We start from the raw sequence: 20332 nt of genomic DNA, 5'->3' as shown, positions 1-20332 counted from the left end.
TAAGACCATTGCAACTGTGCATGCTCAAACAATGGAATGGGGATTATGCAGATTTGTCTCCCCAAATACAAATGGACCAGATAACCAGAGACTCACTCTTCTGGTGGTTGGCTCAGGATCACCTGTCTCAGGGAACGAGTTTCCGCAGACCGAAGTGGATCATTGTCATGACCGACGCCAGCCTCTTGGGCTGGGGTGCGGTCTGGGAGTCCCTGAAAGCTCAGGGTCTATGGTCTCGGGAAGAATCTCTTCTTCCGATAAACATTTTGGAATTGAGAGCGATATTCAATGCGCTCCAGGCGTGGCCTCAACTAGCGGAGGCCAAATTCATCAGATTTCAGTCGGACAACATGACGACTGTAGCGTACATCAATCATCAGGGGGGAACAAGGAGTTCCCTGGCGATGAGGGAGGTATCTAAGATCATAAAGTGGGCGGAGGATCACTCCTGCCATCTATCAGCAATTCACATCCCAGGTGTGGACAACTGGGAAGCGGATTATCTGAGTCGTCAGACTTTCCATCCGGGGGAGTGGGAACTTCACCCGGAGGTTTTTGCCCAGTTAACTCAACGATGAGGCATTCCAGATCTGGATCTGATGGCGTCACGTCAGAACTTCAAAGTTCCACGTTACGGGTCAAGGTCCAGGGATCCCAAAGCGACATTAGTAGATGCCTTAGTGGCGCCTTGGTCGTTCAGTCTAGCTTATGTCTTTCCACCGTTTCCTCTTCTCCCCCGGCTAGTAGCCAGGATCAAACAGGAGAAGGCTTCGGTAATTCTGATAGCTCCTGCGTGGCCACGCAGGACTTGGTATGCAGACCTGGTGAATATGTCATCGGTTCCACCATGGAAGCTACCTTTGAGGCAGGACCTTCTAACTCAAGGTCCATTCGAACATCCAAACCTTGTTTCTCTGCAACTGACTGCTTGGAGATTGAACGCTTGATTCTAGCGAAGCGTGGCTTTTCGGAATCAGTCATAGATACTCTGATCCAGGCTAGAAAGCCTGTCACCAGGAAGATTTACCATAAGATATGGCGGAAATATCTTTGCTGGTGTGAGTCCAAGGATTACTCATGGAGTAAGATTAACATTCCAAGGATACTATCCTTTCTCCAAGAAGGATTGGAGAAAGGTCTATCAGCTAGTTCTTTAAATGGACAGATATCTGCTCTGTCTATTCTCTTACATAAGCGTCTGGCAGCTGTGCCAGATGTGCAGGCGTTTGTACAGGCTTTAGTTAGGATCAAACCTGTTTACAGACCCGTGGCTCCTCCGTGGAGTCTAAATTTAGTTCTTTCAGTTCTTCAGGGGGTTCCGTTTGAACCTCTACATTCCATAGATATTAAGTTACTATCTTGGAAAGTTTTGTTCTTGGTTGCTATTTCTTCTGCTAGAAGAGTGTCTGAATTGTCTGCTTTGCAGTGTAATTCACCTTATCTGGTGTTCCATGCAGATAAGATTGTTTTGCGTACCGAACCTGGTTTTCTTCCAAAAGTTGTTTCTAATAAGAATATTAACCAGGAAATTATTGTTCCTTCTCTGTGTCCTAATCCAGCTTCTAAGAAGGAATGACTGTTACACAATCTTGATGTGGTTCGTGCTTTAAAGTTCTATTTACAAGCAACTAAAGATTTCAGACAAACATCATCCTTGTTTGTTGTCTATTCTGGTAAGAGGAGAGGTCAAAAAGCGACTGCTACCTCTCTTTCCTTCTGGCTAAAGAGCATCATCAGATTGGCTTATGAGGCTGCTGGACAGCAGCCTCCTGAACGAATTACAGCTCATTCCACCAGGGCTGTGGCTTCCACATGGGCTTTCAAGAATGAGGCTTCTGTTGAACAGATTTGTAAGGCAGCGACTTGGTCTTCACTGCATACATTCACTAAATTTTACAAATTCGATACTTTTGCTTCTTCGGAGGCTATTTTTGGGAGAAAGGTTTTACAAGCAGTGGTGCCTTCCATTTGGGTTACCTGACTTGTTCCCTCCCTTCATCCGTGTCCTAAAGCTTTGGTATTGGTTCCCACAAGTAAGGATGAAGCCGTGGACCGGACACACCAATGTAGGAGAAAACAGAATTTATATTTACCTGATAAATTCCTTTCTCCTACGGTGTGTCCGGTCCACGGCCCACCCTGGCATTTAGTCAGGTTTAAATTTATTTTCCAAACTACAGTCACCACTGCACCCTATGGTTCTCCTTTTTCTCCTAACCGTCGGTCGAATGACTGGGGGGGCGGAGCCTAAGGGGAGCTATATGGACAGCTCTGCTGTGTGTTCTCTTTGCCACTTCCTGTAGGGGAAGAGAATATCCCACAAGTAAGGATGAAGCCGTGGACCGGACACACCATAGGAGAAAGGAATTTATCAGGTAAATATAAATTCTGTTTTTTATTTCCCCATAGACATCAATGGGGCTGCGTTACGGAGCTTTTCATTCCGTGTGTTAGGCTTTTTATGTTTGCCGGCTCTCCCCATTGATGTCTATGGGGAAATCGTGCACGAGCACGTCAAAGCAGCGCTTGTATTTGGGTGCTGTATGGGGCTCAACGCAACCATATCGCCCGCGCAAGCCTGCTTTTTTAAAACTCGTAATACCAGCGCTATAGGGAGGTGAAATAATGCCGCTTTTGTGGCGGACGTAAAAATCCCTATAGCGCTCAAAACTCGTAATCTTGCTGTAAATGATTTCTATAAATACTTAGTCTAATGAAAAAAACAAGGTATATTTTGTGTGGGTACCTCATTGAAATAAAGTTGAAATTTATGTATAAATTCAATGAGTATCAAACAACTAAAAACAGCTATCGCACAGGGGGGAGACATGGCCCAGCACTGAAAAGGTTAATTTGGCCTAAAGATAGAAGCACTTCAGTGCAATAGGCTTTTACTATTGCACCAATTTATGTGTCTGTCTCTGTAAGTATTTTACAGTATTGTTACTGTATCACTGTAAGTAGGGGCTATATTTTGTGTACCATCGTGGCCTTGTGTTCAAGACCCGATGGGGGCATGTGAACCTCCTCTGCCCTGTTTGTTGGTTTCTCTGAAAAGCGTGAAGGTCAGAAGGCTACTGCTTCTTCTCTTTCTCTCTGGTTGAGAAGTATTATTCGTTTTGCTTATGAGACTGCTGGTCAGCAGCCTCCTGAGAGACTTACAGCTCATTCCACGAGTGCTGTCTCCTCCTTTTGGGCTTTCAAAGATGAAGCTTCTGTGGATCAGTTTTGCAAGGCTGCAACTTGGTCCTCTCTACATATTTTTCCAAATTTTTACGAATTTTATATTTTTGCCTTGGCTGAGGCTTCTTTTGGGAGAAAGGTTATTCAAGTGGTGGTGCCTTCTGTTTAGGTTCGCCTGTTTTGTTCTCCCTCCCTAGTCATCTGTGTCCTCTAGCTTGGGTATTGGTTCCCACTAGTAATTGATGACTTTGTGAACTCTCCATATCTTAGGAAAGAAAACTAAATTTATGCTTACCTGATAAATTTCTTTCTTTCCAGGTATGGTGAGTCCATGACCCCACCCTTAATTTAAGACAGTAATTTTTTTGACTAAACCTCAGGCACCTCTACACCTTTGTGTTGTTCCTTTTTTTCCTTTTCCCTTTGGTCGAATGACTGTGGATTGTGGGTAGGAGAGTGACACTTAACAGCTTTGCTGTGGTGCTCTTTGCCTCCTCCTGCTGGCCAGGAGTGATATTCCCACTAGTAATTGATGACGCCGTGGACTCTCCATATCCGGAAAGAAAGATATTTATCAGGTAAGCATAAATTTTGTTTCTCTTGCTAGATGTATCGAGTCCACGGATTCATCCATACTTGTAGGATATTCTCCATCCTAACAGGAAGTGTCAAAGAGAGCACCCACAGCAGAGCTATCTATATAGCTCCTCCCTTAGCTCCACCCCCCAGTCATTCTCTTTGCCTACTCTAAGTACTATGAAGGGTAAAGTGAGTGTGGTGACAAAAATGTTAGTTTTTATTTTCTCAAGCAAAAGTTTGTTATTTTAAATGGTACCGGTGTGTACTATTCACTCTCTGGCAGAAAAGGGATGAAGATTTCTGCAAGGAGGATGATGATCTTAGCACTTTGTAACTAAGATCCACTGTTGTTCTCACAGAGGCTGAGAAGTACAGGAAAACTTCAGTTGGGGGAACGGTTTGCATGCTAAGCTGCATTGAGGTATGTTCAGTCAATTTTTTTCTAAACAGACTGTGTTAATTCTAGAAAAGGCTGACAGTATCCCCATGAGGGAAGGGTAAGCTGTATTCAGACATTTAGTATGGAATCCCAGCTTGCATAAAGGGCTCAGTGGTTACTGGTGACACTTATAAAAAAAACGCTTTTTTATTAAAAGATTAACGTTTTTGAGGGACTTTGAAGGGTCATTATGGCTTATTTAAGGGTTATTAACCCACATGGCTAGTTTAGAAACACTTTGGTGTGTTTCTTTTAGGCCCCACAAACATCGAGTGAGGTGGGAGGGGCCTATTTTCACGCCTCAGTTGCGCAGTTTCTTTTACACACAAGACATCCAGCTGCTTCTCCAGAGGGTCCTGTTGTACTTGAGGGCCTAAAGGAAGCTTTTTCCCCACAAATTTATCCCTAAGGGCAGGTAGGCACCACAGCAGATCTGTGGCAAGTTGCTGAACGTTTTTATACCGGTTTTTGAAGTTTTGTCAATCCGGTTTTTACATTAAGGGGTTAATCGTTTATTTGTCTGGTGGTGCAATCTTACTAAGGCTTTATGATTCCACTGTATAAATTTCGAAAAGTTTACTGCTTTTTTACACTGTTTTGCAGAGTTTGTGCATCTTTTTTTCTCTTAAAGGCACAGTACCGTTTTTTTCTAAGTATTATTTACTTTGAATAAAGTGTTTTTCCAAGCTTGCTTGTTTCATTACTAGCCTGTTTAACATGTCTGACATCAAGGAAACTCCTTGTTCTATGTGTTTAGAAGCCATTGTGGAAACCCCTCTTAGAATGTGTCCCACTTGCACTGATATGTCTATAAATTTTAAAGAGCATATTATAGCACTTAAAAATATAGCAATAGATGATTCTCAGACAGAAGGAAATGAGGTTATGCCATCTAGCTCTCCCCAAGTGTCACAACCAGTAACGCCCGCACAAGTGACGCCAAGTACCTCTAGTGCGTTGACTTCGTTTACTTTACAAGACATGGCCACAGTTATGAATACAACCCTCACAGAGGTTTTATCTAAACTGCCTGGGTTATAAGGAAAGCGTGACAGCTCTGGGTTAAGAACAAATGCTGAGCCTTCTGACGATTTAGTAGCCGTATCCGATATACCCTCACAATGTTCTAAAGTATTGGTAAGGGATTTGCTATCTGAGGGAGAGATTTCTGATTCAGGGAAGACGCTCCCTCAGACAGATTCTGATATGACGGCCTTTAAATTTAAGCTTGAACACCTCCGCTTGTTGCTCAGGGAGGTATTAGCGACTCTGGATGATTGTGACCCTATAGTGGTCCCAGAGAAATTGTGTAAAATGGACAAATACTTAGAGGTTCCTGTTTACACTGATGTTTTTCCAGTCCCTAAGAGGATTGCGAATATTGTTACTAAGGAGTGGGATAGACCAGGTATACCGTTCGCTCCCCCTCCTGTTTTTAAGAAAATGACACCATGCGGGACTCGTGGCAGACGGTTCCTAAGGTGGAGGGAGCTATTTCTACTCTCGCCAAGCGTACAACTATACCTATCGAAGACAGTTGTGCTTTCAAAGATCCTATGGATAAAAAATTAGAGGGTCTCCTAAAGAAAATTTTAGTTCATCAAGGTTTTCTTCTCCAAACTATTGCGTGCATTGTTCCTGTAACTACTGCAGCTGCTTTCTGGTTCGAGGCTCTAGAAGAGGCTCTTCAGATGGAGACTCCATTAGAGGATATTATGGATAGAATTAAGGCCCTTAAGCTGGCTAATTCTTTCATTACAGATGCCGCTTTTCAACTGGCTAAATTAGCGGCAAAGAATTCAGGTTTTGCAATTTTAAAAAATCTAAACTTTTGAACATCCCTTTCAAAGGAAAGACCCTATTCGGGCCTGAACTGAAAGAGATTATTTCAGACATCACTGGAGGGAAAGGCCATGCCCTCCCTCAGGATAAAACAAATAAAATAAGGACCAAACAAAATAATTTTCATTTCGTTGCAAAGCAAGAGGGGAATTTTGCCCAATCCAAGTCACTCTGGAGACCTAACCAGGCTTGAAACAAGGGTAAACAGGCCAAGAAGCCTGCAGCTGCCTCCAAGACAGCATGAAGGGGTAGCCCCCGATCCGGGATCGGATCTAGTAGGGGGCAGACTCTCTCTCTTCGCTCAGGCTTGGGCAAGAGATGTTCCCGATTCCTGGGCTTTAGAAATTGTGTCCCAGGGATATCTTCTGGACTTCAAAGACTCCCCCCCCAAGGGGGAGATTTCACATTTCTCAATTGTCTGCAAACCAGATAAAGAGAGAGGCGTTCTTACGCTGTGTAGAAGACCTACATACCATAGGAGTGATCCGCCCAGTTCCAAAAGCGGAACAAGGGCTAGGGTTTTACTCAAACCTGTTTGTGGTTCCCAAAAAAGAGGGAACTTTCAGACCAATCTTGGATCTCAAAATTCTAAACAAATTCCTCAGAGTACCATCATTCAAGATGGAGACTATTGGGACTATTCTGCCTCTGATCCAGGAGGGTCAATATATGACTACCGTGGACTTAAAGGATGCGTATCTGCACATCCCTATTCACAGAGATCATCATCAATTCCTCAGATTTGCCTTTCTGGACAGGCATTACCAGTTTGTGGCCCTTCCTTTCGGGTTGGCCACGGCTCCCAGAATTTTCACAAAGGTACTAGTGTCCCTTTTGGCGGTTCTAGGACCGCGGGGCATAGCAGCGGCGCCTTATCTAGATGACATTTTAATTCAAGCGTCGACTTTCCAGCTAGCCAAGTCTCACACGGACATCGTGTTGGCTTTTCTGAGATCTCATGGGTGGAAGGTGAACATAAAAAAAGAGTTCTCTCTTCCCTCTCACAGGAGTTTCCTTCCTAGGGACTCTGATAGACTCGGTAGAAATGAAAATATTTCTGACGGAGGTCAGAAAATCAAAACTCTTAACCACCTGCCGAGCTCTTCATTCCATTCTCGGCCATCAGTGGCTCAGTGTATGGAGGTAATCGGACTTATGGTAGCGGCAATGGACATAGTTCCTTTTGCCCGCCTACACCTCAGACAACTGTAACTATGCATGCTCGATCAGTGGAATGGGGATTATGCGGATTTATCTCCTCAAATACATCTGGATCAGGAGACCAGAGACTCTCTTCTCTGGTGGTTGTCTCAGGACCACCTGTCTCAGGGAATGTGTTTCAGCAGGCCAGAGTGGCTCATAGTAACGACAGATGCTAGCCTGCTGGGCTGGGGTGCAGTCTGGAACTCCCTGAAAGCACAGGGCTTATGGTCTTGGGAGGAAACTCTCCTCCCGATAAATATTATAGAACTGAGAGCGATATTCAATGCGCTTCAGGCTTGGCCTCAGCTAGCTGCGGCCAAATTCATCAGATTTCAGTCGGACAACATCACGACTGTAGCTTATATCAATCATCAAGGAGGAGGGTCCAGGTCCCGGGATCCCCAGGCAGTACTGATAGATGCTCTAGCAGTGCCCTGGTCCTTCAACCTGGCCTATGTATTTCCACCGTTTCCTCTCCTTCCACGTCTGGTTGCCAGAATCAAGCAGGAGAGAGCTTCTGTGATTTTGATAGCACCTGCGTGGCCACGCAGGACTTGGTATGCAGACCTGGTAGACATGTCATCTGTTCCACCGTGGACTCTGCCGATGAGGCAGGACCTTCTAATCCAAGGTCCATTCAAGCATCCAAATCTAATTTCTCTGCGTCTGACTGCTTTGAGATTGAACGCCTGATTTTATCAAAACGTGGTTTCTCTGAGTCGGTCATTGATACCCTGATTCAGGCTAGAAAGCCTGTCACCAGGAAAATTTATCATAAGATATGGCGAAAATACCTTTATTGGTGTGAATCCAAGGGTTACTCATGGAGTAAGATTAGGATTCCTAGGATATTGTCTTTTCTCCAAGAAGGATTGGAGAAGGGATTATCAGCTAGCTCCTTAAAAGGACAGATATCTGCTTTGTCTATTCTTTTACACAAGCGTCTGGCAGATGTCCCAGACGTTCAGGCGTTTAGTCAGGCTTTAGTCAGAATCAAGCCTGTATTTAAACCCGTTGCTCCGCCGTGGAGCCTAAACTTAGTTATTAAAGTTCTTCAAGGCTTCCGTTTGAACCTATGCATTCCATAGATATTAAGCTTCTATCTTGGAAAGTTCTGTTTTTAGTAGCTATCTCTTCGGCTCGAAGAGTTTCTGAGTTATCTGCTTTACAGCGTGACTCACCTTATCTTGTTTTCCATGCAGATAAGGTGGTTTTGCGTACCAAACCCGGATTCCTTCCTAAGGTTGTTTCTAATAGGAATATCAATCAGGAAATTGTTGTTCCTTCGCTGTGTCCTAATCCTTCTTCAAAGAAGGAACGTCTGTTGCACAATCTTGATGTGGTTCGTGCTTTAAAGTTCTACTTACAAGCAACTAAAGATTTCCGTCAAACATCTTCATTGTTTGTTGTTTATTCTGGTAAGCGGAGAGGTCAAAAGGCTACGGCTACCTCTCTTTCTTTTTGACTGAAAAGCATCATCCGTTTGGCTTATGAGACTGCTGGCCAGCAGCCTCCTGAAAGGATTACTGCTCATTCTACTAGAGCAGTGGCTTCCACATGGGCTTTTAAAAATGAGGCTTCTGTTGAACAGATTTGTAAGGCGGCCACTTGGTCTTCGCTTCATACTTTTTCCAAATTTTACAAATTCAATATTTTTGCTTCTTCGGAGGCTATTTTTGGGAGAAAGGTTCTACAAGCAGTGGTGCCTTCCGTTTAAGGTACCTGTCTTGTCCCTCCCTTCATCCGTGTCCTAAAGCTTTGGTATTGGTATCCCACAAGTATGGATGAATCCGTGGACTCGATACATCTAGCAAGAGAAAACAGAATTTATGCTTACCTGATAAATTTCTTTCTCTTGCGATGTATCGAGTCCACGGCCCGCCCCTGTCTATTTAAGACAGGTAGTATATTTTTATTTAAATGACTTCAGTCACCTCTGCACCCTATAGTTTCTCCTTTTTCTTCACATCCTTCGGTCGAATGACTGGGGGGGTGGAGCTAAGGGAGGAGCTATATAGACAGCTCTGCTGTGGCTGCTCTCTTTGCCACTTCCTGTTAGGAAGGAGAATATCCCACAAGTATGGATGAATCCGTGGACTCGATACATCGCAAGAGAAAGAAATTTATCAGGTAAGCATAAATTCTGTTTTTTTCCTGCCCCCTGCACCTTTGTATCATGCTGCAGCCATCAGCCAATCATAAAATATATATAAGTGTATACTGTGAATTCTTGCACATGCTCAGTAGGAGCTGTTGTCTCAGAGAGTGTGCATATGAAGCAATTGTGCACATTTTTATAATGGAAATAAATTGGAAAGTTTAATTTTTATTTTAGTGTCCCTTTAATTTCACAAAAATAACTACTTAAAGTAAAGCTCACATCACATGCATATTAGCATTGACCTAATACTAAAATAAATAACACTGGTATTTAATCAAAGGTGCATTAATCTCACGGTGATACAAAAGTAAATGTATTAAGCATTACACATTGTCACATTACCAAGCTAAATAATTAAAATGCTTTGTGTATTAAATATACTTGTCTGTGTCTCTGCTCTCTGTTATTGTTTATAAAGAGTCAATATACTGTTCAGCCCTGTACAAAGGTATAAAAAATAAATTCACCTAGATTACAAGTTTTGCGCTATAGAGGGTGCGAAACGAATGCTGCCGCCTTGTGCGTGCGATATTGTTGCGCTGAGCTCCATACCGCACAAAATACAAGCGCTGCTTTGACATGCTCGTGCATGCTTTCCCCATAGACATCAATGGGGAGAGAGTGTTAGAAAAAAAACACCCACACCTGCAATCGCGGAATGAAAAGCACCATAACACAGCCCCTTTGATGTCTATGGGGAAAAAAATGTTATGTTTAAACCACACCCTAACATAAACCCCATGTCAAAACACCCCTAATTCGCTGCCCCCGACATTGCCGACATCTAAATAAACTTATTAACCCCTAATCCACTGTCCCCGACATCGCCGACACCTACATAATGTTATTAACCCCTATTCCCGCCGCTCCCCGACATCGCCGCAACTAAATAAAGTTATGAACCCATAAACCTCTGGCCTCCCACATCACTACCACTAAATAAACCTATTAACCCCTAAACCGCCAGCCCCCCACATCGCAACAACCTAAATTAAACTATATTAACCCCTAAACCTAACCGTAATCCTAACCATACTCTAAACCTAACACACCCTAACTTTAACATAATTAAAATAGAGCTAAATTAAAGTTACAATTATTAACTAAATACAAACTTACCTGTGAAATAATAGTTATATTGTAGTTAGCTTAGGTTTTATTTTTATTTCACAGGTAAGTTTGTATTTATTTTAACTAGGTAGACTAGTTAGTAAATAGTTATTAACTATTTACTAACTACCTAGTTAAAATAAATACAAACTTACCTGTGAAATAAAACCTAAGCTGCCTTACACTAAAACCTAACATTACAAAAATAAAACAACCTACCATTACAAAAAATAACAAACGAAATTATCCATAACAATAAAAATTATTCCTATTCTAATACCCTGTTTTAAAAAAAAAAAACACCCCAAAATAAAAAACCCTAATCTATAATGAACTACCAAGGGCCCTTAAAAGGGCCTTTTGTAGGGCATTGCCCTAAAGAAATCAGCTCTTTTCTCTTACTTGGTGTATTCAGTCCACAGATTCATCCTTACTTGTGGGATATTCTCAATCCCTACAGGAAGTGGCAAAGAGAGCACACAGCAAAGCTGTCCATATAGCTCCCCTCAGGCTCCGCCCCCCCCAGTCATTCTCTTTGCCGCTCTAACATGTAGCATCTCCACAGGGGTGGTAAAGAGTATGTGGTGTTAGATTTGTAGTTTTATTTCTTCAATCAAGAGTTTATTTTAAAATAGTGCCGGTTTGTACTATTTACTCTGAGGCAGAACAGTGATGAAGATTTCTGCTGAGAGGAATATGATTTTAGCACCAGTAACTAAAATCCATTGCTGTTCCCACGCAGGACTGTTGAATACCAGAGAACTTCAGTTGGGGGGAACAGTTTGCAGGCTTAACTGCTTAAGGTATGCTCAGTCATTTTTTTCTAACAAGACCTGGTAATGCTAGAAGACTGATAGAAATCCCCATGTGGAAAGGTAAGCCATTTTCTGAGACTCAGTTTAGAAGGATGGCTTAGTTTACAGGGCTTAAATCACTGGTGGACACTGTTATGGGTAAAATCGATTATTTTTTAATATAATCTGATGTTTGCACAAGTGTTTATCATGTTTGGAACACTTTTTATGGGTTTTATACGCCTGGCATAATTTTAGACACCTAATTTGGCTTAGGAAGGCCTCATAACTCCGGAGTGAAGAGGGAGAGGGCCTAATTTTCGCGCCTCAGTTGCGCAGTTCTTTTACAAGATAGCTTCATGCAGCTTCACATGTAGAGTCCAGAGACTGCAGGAGGACTACAGGGAGGCTTATTTTTGTTCCACAACTAATCCCCAAGGAAGGTAGTGTGTTAAACTGGTGGCCAGCTTCAATTTGCTCTGGTTTAGGCAATAAGGGGTTAATTGGCCTGAAACTTGGTGTGCAATCTTTTCAAAGCATTAGGATCATATGGTGTCAATTTCATAAAGATCGGATGTTTTTTTGAGATTTGGTAAAAAAGTGTGTGCTGTTTATTATTTAAAGGCACAGTAACGTTTTTTCAAAAAGTGTATTTTTCTGTATTTGAGTGCTATCTAAGTCTGTCTAACATGTGTGAGCCTACTGATAGACCTTGTTCTATGTGTTTAAAAGCCATGGCGGTACCCCCATTGCATTTGTGTTTAAAGTGTGCTAAGGTATCTAAACATTTTAATGACCATGCAGTGACACTTAAAAATGTAGCCCAAGATAATTCTTTGACGGAAGGTAATGAGGATAGTCCTCCTTTCTCTCCCCATGTGTCGACACCAGTTACGCCTGCGCAAAGCGTTGCCTAGTACCTCAAGCGCATTGTGCCCTATTACATTACAACAATTAGCAGCAGTCATGGATAATTCCCTTGCGGCATTTCTATCCAAACTGCCAGTTTTTCCAAAAAAGCGTGATAGCTCAGTTTTAAGAACAAAGGATGAGCAATCAGAAGTTTTGGATGATTTATTTGTAGTACCCTCACAACACTCAGAAGTTGCAGTCAGGGACGGTCTGTCTGAGGGAGAAATTTCTGACACAGGAAAAGTTTCTCAGCAGGCAGAGTCAGATTCCTTAGCGTTTAAATTTAAGCTGGAACACCTCCGCGTCCTGCTCAAGGAGGTTTTAGCTACGCTGGATGATTGTGACCCCATGGTGGTCCCTGAAAAATTGTGTAAAATGGACAGGTTTTTAGAGGTTCCTGTATACACTGAGGCATTTCCGATCCCGAAGAGGGTGGCGGATATTGTGACTAAGGAGTGGGAGAGACCAGGTGTACCCTTTGTTCCCCCACCTATCTTTATCTTTAAGAAAATGTTCCCCATAAATGACCCCAGGCGGGACGCGTGGCAGACGGTCCCCAAGGTAGAGGGGCTGTTTCAACACTTGCTAAGCGTACAACTATACCAATAGAGGACAGTTGTGCTTTCAAAGATCCTATGGATAAAAAATTGGAAGGTTTGCTGAAGAAAGATTTTGTTCAGCAAGGTTTTCTTCTTCAACCAATTGCCTGCATTATTCTGGTAACTACTGCAGCGGCTTTTTGGTTCAAGGCCCTGGAGGAGTCGCTCCAGAGGGAGACTTCATATGATGAGGTCATGGATAGAATTCATGCTCTAAAGCTGGCTAATTCTTTTATCACTGATGCCGCTCTCCAATTAGCTAAGCTAGCAGCGAAAAACTCAGGTTTTGCCATCATGGCACGAAGAGCGCTTTGGCTCAAATCGTGGTCGTCTGATGTGTCGTCCAAAACGAAACTGTTAAATATTCCCTTCAAGGGGAAAGCCCTATTTGGCCCAGAGCTGAAAGAAATTATTTCAGATATCACTGGGGGCAAGGGCCATGCCCTGCCACAAGATAGGCAGTTTAAGGCCAAAAACAAGGCAAATTTTTGCTCCTTTCGCAACTTCAGGAGCGGACCTGCCACAACCTCTGCTGCCGCAAAGCAAGATAACGCTTCCCAGCCCAAAGCAACTTGGAAACCCCTGCAGGGCTGGAATAAGGGTAAACAGGCCAAGAAGCCTGCTCCTGCTACCAGGACAGCATGAAGGGGTAGCCCCCGATCCGGGATCGGATCGAATAGGGGCAGACTTTCTCTCTTCGCTCAGGCTTGGGCAAGAGATGTTCCAGATCCCTGGGCATTAGAAATAGTTGCTCAGGGGTACCTTCTAGAATTCAAGGATTCTCCCCCAAGGGAAAGGTTCCACATTTCTTATTCGTCTTCAGACCAAATAAAGAAACAGGAGTTCTTACGCTGTGTAGAAGATCTGCTAAAGATGGGAGTGATACACCCAGTTCCAATTGTAGAACAAGGTCTGGGCTTTTACTCAAACCTGTTTGTAGTTCCCAAAAAGGAGGGAATTTTCAGGCCAATCCTGGATCTAAAAATTCTAAACAAATTCCTCAAAGATGGAAACCATTCGGACAATCTTGCCGATGACCCAGGAGGGTCAATATATGACTACTGTGGATATAAAGGATGCATATCTACATATTCCTATCCACAAAGATAACCATCAGTTCCTAAGGTTCGTCTTCCTGGGCAAACAGCTAGGGTCCCTTCTAGCGGTACTAAGACCGCGGGGCATTGCAGTAGCACCTTACCTAGACGACATATTAATACAGGCGTCGTCCTTTCACAGAGCCAAGGCTCATACGGACATCGTTCTGGCCTTTCTAAGTTCTCACGGGTGGAAGGTGAACGTAGAAAAGAGTTCTCTGTCCCCGTTCACAAGGGTTCCTTTCCTGGGAACACTAATAGACTCGGTAGAAATGAAAATCTTTCTGACAGAGGTCAGGAAGTCAAAACTGCTGAATACTTGGCGAGTTCTTCATTCCATTCCTCGGCCTTCCGTGGCTCAGTGCATGGAAGTAATTGGTTTAATGGTTGCGGCAATGGACGTAGTCCCTTTTGCCCGAATTCATCTCAGACCACTGCAGCTGTGCATGCTCAAACAGTGGAATCGAGATTACGCAGATTTGTCTCCTCAAGTACAAATGGACCAGAAAATCAGAGACTCTCTTCTCTGGTGGATGTCTCAAGATCACCTGTCTCAGGGAATGAGTTTCCGCAGTCTGTTAGGCTGGGGTGCGGTCTGGAACTCCCTGAAGGCTCAGGGACTATGGTCTCGGGAAGAATCTCTTCTTCCGATAAACATTTTGGAGTTGAGAGCGATATTCAATACGCTCCAGGTGTGGCCTCAACTAGCGGAGGCCAAATTCATCAGATTTCAGTCGGACAACATCACGACTGTAGCGTACATCAATCATCATGGAGGAACAAAAAGTTCCCTAGCGATGAAGGAAGTATCCAAGATCATCAAATGGGCGGAGGATCACTCCTGCCATCTTTCTGCAATTCACATCCCAGGGGTAGTCAACTGGGAGGCAGATTTTCTAAGTCGTCAGACTTTCCATCCGGGGGAGTGGGAACTCCACCCGGAGGTTTTTGCTCAGCTAACTCAGCTATGGGGCATTCCAGAATTGGATCTGATGGCGTCCCGTCAGAACACCAAATTTCCCCTTTACGGATCCAGATCCGGGGATCCCAAGGCGGCATTGATGGATGCATTAATAGCGCCTTGGTCGTTCAGTCTAGCTTATGTCTTTCCACCGTTTCCTCTTCTCCTTCGGCTAGTAGCCAGAATCAAACAGGAGAAGGCTTCGGTAATTCTGATAGCGCCTGCGTGGCCACGCAGGACTTGGTATGCAGACCTAGTGGACATGTCATCGGTCCCACCATGGAAACTGCCATCGAGGCAGGATCTTCTAATTCAAGGTCCTTTCAAGCATCCAAATCTAGTTTTCTCTGAATCAGTTATAGACACTCTGATACAGGCCAGAAAGCCTGTCACCAGAAAAATTTACCATAAGATATGGCGGAAATATCTTTGTTGGTGTGAATCCAAGGGTTACTCGTGGAGTAAGATTAGGATTCCAAGGATATGGTCTTTTCTCCAAGAAGGATTGGAGAAGGGTCTGTCAACTAGTTCCTTAAAGGGACAGATATCTGCTCTGTCTATTCTGTTACATAAGCGTCTGGCTGCTGTACCAGACGTTCAGGTGTTTGCACAGGCCCTAGTCAGAATCAAGCCTGTTTACAAGCCTGTGGCTCCTCTATGGAGTCTAAATTTAGTTCTTTCAGTTCTTCAAGGGGTTCCGTTTGAACCTTTGCATTCCATAGATATTAAGTTTTTATCTTGGAAAGTTTTGTTTTTAGTAGCCATTTCTTCTGCTCGAAGAGTTTCTGAATTGTCTGCTTTGCAGTGTAATTCACCCTATCCGGTGTTCCATGCAGATAAGGTTGTTTTGCGCACCTAACCTGGTTTCCTTCCAAAAGTGGTTTCTAATAAGAATATTAACCAGGAAATCATAGTTCCTTCTCTGTGTCCTAATCCAGTTTCTAAGAAGGACCGACTTTTACACAATCTTGACGTGGTTCGTGCTTTAAAATTCTATTTAAAAGCAACTAAACATTTCAGACAAACATCGTCCTTGTTTGTTGTCTATTCTGGTAAGAGGAGAGGTCAGAAAGCGTCTGCTACCTCTCTTTCCTTTTGGCTGAAAAGCATCATCCGTTTGGCTTATGAGACTGCGGGACAGCAGCCTCCTGAACGAATTACAGCTCATTCCACTAGAGCTGTGGCTTCCACATGGGCTTTCAAGAATGAGGCTTCTGTTGAACAGATTTGTAAGGCAGCGACTTGGTCTCACTGCATACATTTGCCAAATTTTACAAATTCGATACTTTTGCTTCTTCGGAGGCTATTTTTGGGAGAAAGGTTTTGCAAGCAGTGGTGCCTTCCGTTTAGGTTACCTGACTTGTTCCCTCCCTTCATCCGTGTCCTATTGCTTTGGTATTGGTATCCCACAAGTAAGGATGAATCCGTGGATTGAATACACCAAGTAAGAGAAAACAGAATTTATGCTTACCTGATAAATTACTTTCTCTTACGGTGTATTCAGTCCACGGCCCGCCCTGACATTTAAGTCAGGTTCAAATTTAATTTATAATAACTACAGTCACCACTGCACCCTATGGTTCTCCTTTTTCTCCTAACCGTCGGTCGAATGACTGGGGGGGCAGAGCCTGAGGGGAGCTATATGGACAGCTTTGCTGTGTGCTCTCTTTGCCACTTCCTGTAGGGATTGAGAATATCCCACAAGTAAGGATGAATCCGTGGACTGAATACACCGTAAGAGAAAGTAATTTATCAGGTAAGCATAAATTCTGTTTTTCTACAAAAAACCCCACCCCTAATAGTATACAAACCCCCACCCCCCAAACCCACAAAATAAAAATAAAGTAAAACCAAAATCTACCCATTGCCCTGAAAAGGGCATTTTTATGGGCATTCAGCTCTAAAGGGCATTCAGCTCTTTTGCTGCCCATTAAAAAAAATAAGCCTATTCTAAAAAAAAAAAGCCCCAAAAAGAAAAAAAAAAAAACATTACACAGATTAAACGAATTATCCAAAATAATAAAAATTATTTATATATTATATAGATTAGGTGTAATTTTTTTATTTTGGATAATTTTGTTTGTTATTTTTTGTAATTTAGTATTTTTTTATTTTTTGTAATTTAGTATTTTTTATTTTTTTTAACTGTAGATTTTTTTTTTTTAGTAGGGTTAGGTTTTTTTAATGTGTAATTTAATTAATTTAATTTGTAGTTATTTGAATTTTAGTATAATAGTAATATTAGTTTAATTTATAGTTTAAACTTAGTTTTTTTTTAATTAAGTTTTTATTCATTTTAAGAAAGGGATCTTGTAATTTTAATTTAAAATTAGGGGGTTGTTAGGTTAAGGGGTTAATAGTTTAATTTAGTTTTTGGCGATGTGGGGGACTGGCGGTTTAGGGGTTAATAGGTTTATTTAGTGGTGTAATGTGGGAGGCCAGAGGTTTAGGGGTTAATAACTTTATTTAGTGGTGGCGATGTCGGGGAGCGGCAGAATAGGGATTAATATATTTATTATAGTGTGGGCAATGTTGGGGTATGGGTGAATAGGGGTTAATAACTTTAGTATAGTGGCGACGATGTCGGGGTGCGACGGAATAGGGGTTAATAATTTTTATTAGTGGCGGCGATGACAGGAGTGGCAGATTAGGGGTTAATAACTTTAATATAGTATTTGCGATGCGGGAGGTCGGCGGAATAGGGGTTAATAGGTAGTTTATGGGTGTTAGTGTACTTTGTAACACTTTAGTTATGAGTTTTGTGTAACAGTTTTGTTGCGTAAAACTCATAACTACTGCTCTCAGATTGCGGAACAGATCGTGCCGGTATAGGGTGTAACGCAAGCTTTTTAGCCTCACCACAAAACTCGTAATAGCAGCGCTATAGGAATCCCATAAAAAAACGTAATTTTTTGGAGTGCGGGACTGACGTTGCGTTACAGGCTAAAAGGCTTGCGGTACAGCTATACCGACAAGACTCGTAATGGCTTCGTTGCTGTTTTAATGCTGAAATGGCCAGTTTTTCAGCGTTAAAACACGAACGCAAAACTTGTAGTCTAGGTGATTGTGAGAAGAAAACCAAATCAGAATTTAAGGGACACATTATTTTTTTAATTTATGCATTAGGTATTAATCACTGCATTGCTAAAGATCTGCATACAAAATAAAAGTTAAAACACATTTCAATTTGGCATTCTGTTAGCTAATTGTGTATTGTTTTGCAGTTGAGGGGCACGCCTTAGAGTATTACATCCAGTCCCGCCTCCTAGCTTGGCCATAATTTATATTCTTCTTTCTTTATTATTCTACAAATGCAGGGCCTGTTCCATCACGTTCTGGACCTCAACAACTTCATAAAATGCTCCCACCTAGAGGTTGGAACCACTTTGCTCACTCTTTTTTTCATCAGAGTTGTGAGAATACATGTTCAGTATGAATATCTGATTTTATTCAGTTAAACACTGAGGCTTAGATTTTATTCTCTTAAAGGGACATGAACCCCAAAATGTTTATTTCATGACTCAGATAGAACATGTAATTTTAATTAACTTTCCAATATACTTTTATGCTATTATTAACTTATCTTCATTCTCTTTGCATCTTTTGTTGAAAATCAGGGAGGTAAAATCGGGAGTGAGCACATATCTGCAGCAATTTTGCAAAAATGTTATGCATTTACTGAACACTAGATGGCTGCACATTTTTCCTACCATGTAGTTTTCCAGACAAGTGCTACCTCTTCACCAAAGAATACCATCAGAATGAAGCAAATTTGATAATAAAAGTAAATTGTTTTTATTTTTTTTTAAATGGCATACCCTGTATGAATCACAAAAGAAAACTTTTTTGGGTTTCATGTCCCTTTAACAACTGGTAGTAACATAAATAACCTCTATAATTGTACATGGAGATTTTTGTCAGTCAGTTTTTTTTTATAGATGTGTAGCATGGATCAGCAAACCTTTTAGAGTTTTGCAATTCAAGAACTGCCCAGGGATTCATCCTGTGAGAAACTCCCTTCTATTAAATTTACCAATTCTACTTGGCTATGGCCTATCAGAGCTTAGACATAAATTATGTTGTGCTCAAAATTCCCTCACAGATAGGGGAGGCTTTTGCCGAGTTTTACTCTAACCTCTATAACATAGAAAGATCTGAGAACCCCCCTGTGACCTCAGCAGACTCTATTCGCGAGTACTTAAAAGCATTGAACCTACCGTCCCTCTCACCCGATCAAAAGGATACCTTAAACTTGCCATTTTCTCTCAGAGAAGTGCAACAAGTCATCAAGAATTCTAAATCATTTAAATCGCCTGGACCAGATGGCTTCCCAGTGCATTTCTATAAAACTTACATCCAAGAACTTTCCCCCCTGCTTCTTAGACTCTTCAACTTAGCTAGAAATGAAGGTAAATTTAAGAGTGAATTCCTTGAAGCCACTATTGTAACTATTTTGAAACCCAATAAGGACCCCTCTCTTTGTGCCAGCTATAGGCCAATCTCACTAATCAACGCTGATATTAAGTTCTTCTCAAAAATTTTAGCTAATCGCATTGCAAACCTTCTCCCCCATTTAATCAATCCAGACCAAGTAGGATTTATCCCCAAAAGAGAAGGACCAGATAACACTAGAAGACTCCTGAATGTGATGAGCCTGTCGTCCAGCCTCAATAAACCTATGGCGATCATCTCATTGGATGCCGAAAAGGCCTTTGATCGGGTGAGATGGCAATTTTTGTGGGAAGTACTTGATATCTTTCAATTCCCAAGCTCCCTTATGGGAGCAATTAAAGCCTTATACTCCACTCCCTCCGCTTCGGTAAAGGGGCTCGGTTTCCAAACTCCCCCTTTCCAAATCTTCAACGGGACTAGACAGGGCTGTCCCCTGTCACCCTTGCTCTTTGCGCTGGCCATTGAGCCGTTGGCAGAACAAACTAGATTGGACCCACACATGGGTGGGATTACCCTATGTGGTACCAAACACAATATAGCCTTATTTGCTGACGACATCACCCTCTTCTCCTCGGATCTCGCGATCACCCTTCCTAGACTCTTACAAATAGTCAGGGAATTTAATGCCCATTCTCACTACAAACTAAACATTCCTAAAACAGAGATCTACACCCAAGGCTTCCAGAACTTGTCTTTGGCCCCTCTAAAAACCAAATACCCTTTCAGATGGTCGGAAACATCGGTGACCCATTTAGGCGTCAAACTGTCCAACGACTTTCCCCCGGATTATTAGGGACAATTATCTCCCCTTGCTATCGGAGCTTCGCTCCCTCAGTAAGAGTTGGAACCTCTCGCAAGTCTCGTGGATAGGACGTATCGCAGCTTTAAAGATGTCTTTCCTACCTCGTCTCACATACTTATTCCGCTGTCTGCCAATCAGAGTCCCCAGGCAAATTCTTTTACAGTTCCAGAGCGAGTTCACTAAACATATTTGGCAGGG

General features: G+C 42.4%; 1 protein-coding gene across 1 annotated transcript in view; it reads left to right on the top strand.

Annotated features, from left to right (window-relative positions):
- Positions 1-20332, top strand: part of ANKRD45 (ankyrin repeat domain 45) — a 306215-nt gene that overhangs the window by 158212 nt on the left and 127671 nt on the right. The window lies entirely within an intron of this gene.

This window comes from Bombina bombina, chromosome 10, assembly GCF_027579735.1.
Source record: "Bombina bombina isolate aBomBom1 chromosome 10, aBomBom1.pri, whole genome shotgun sequence".
NCBI lineage: Eukaryota > Metazoa > Chordata > Amphibia > Anura > Bombinatoridae > Bombina > Bombina bombina.
The sequence above is the reverse complement of the archived record's forward strand: the minus strand, read 5'-3'. Positions and strand labels throughout refer to the sequence as shown.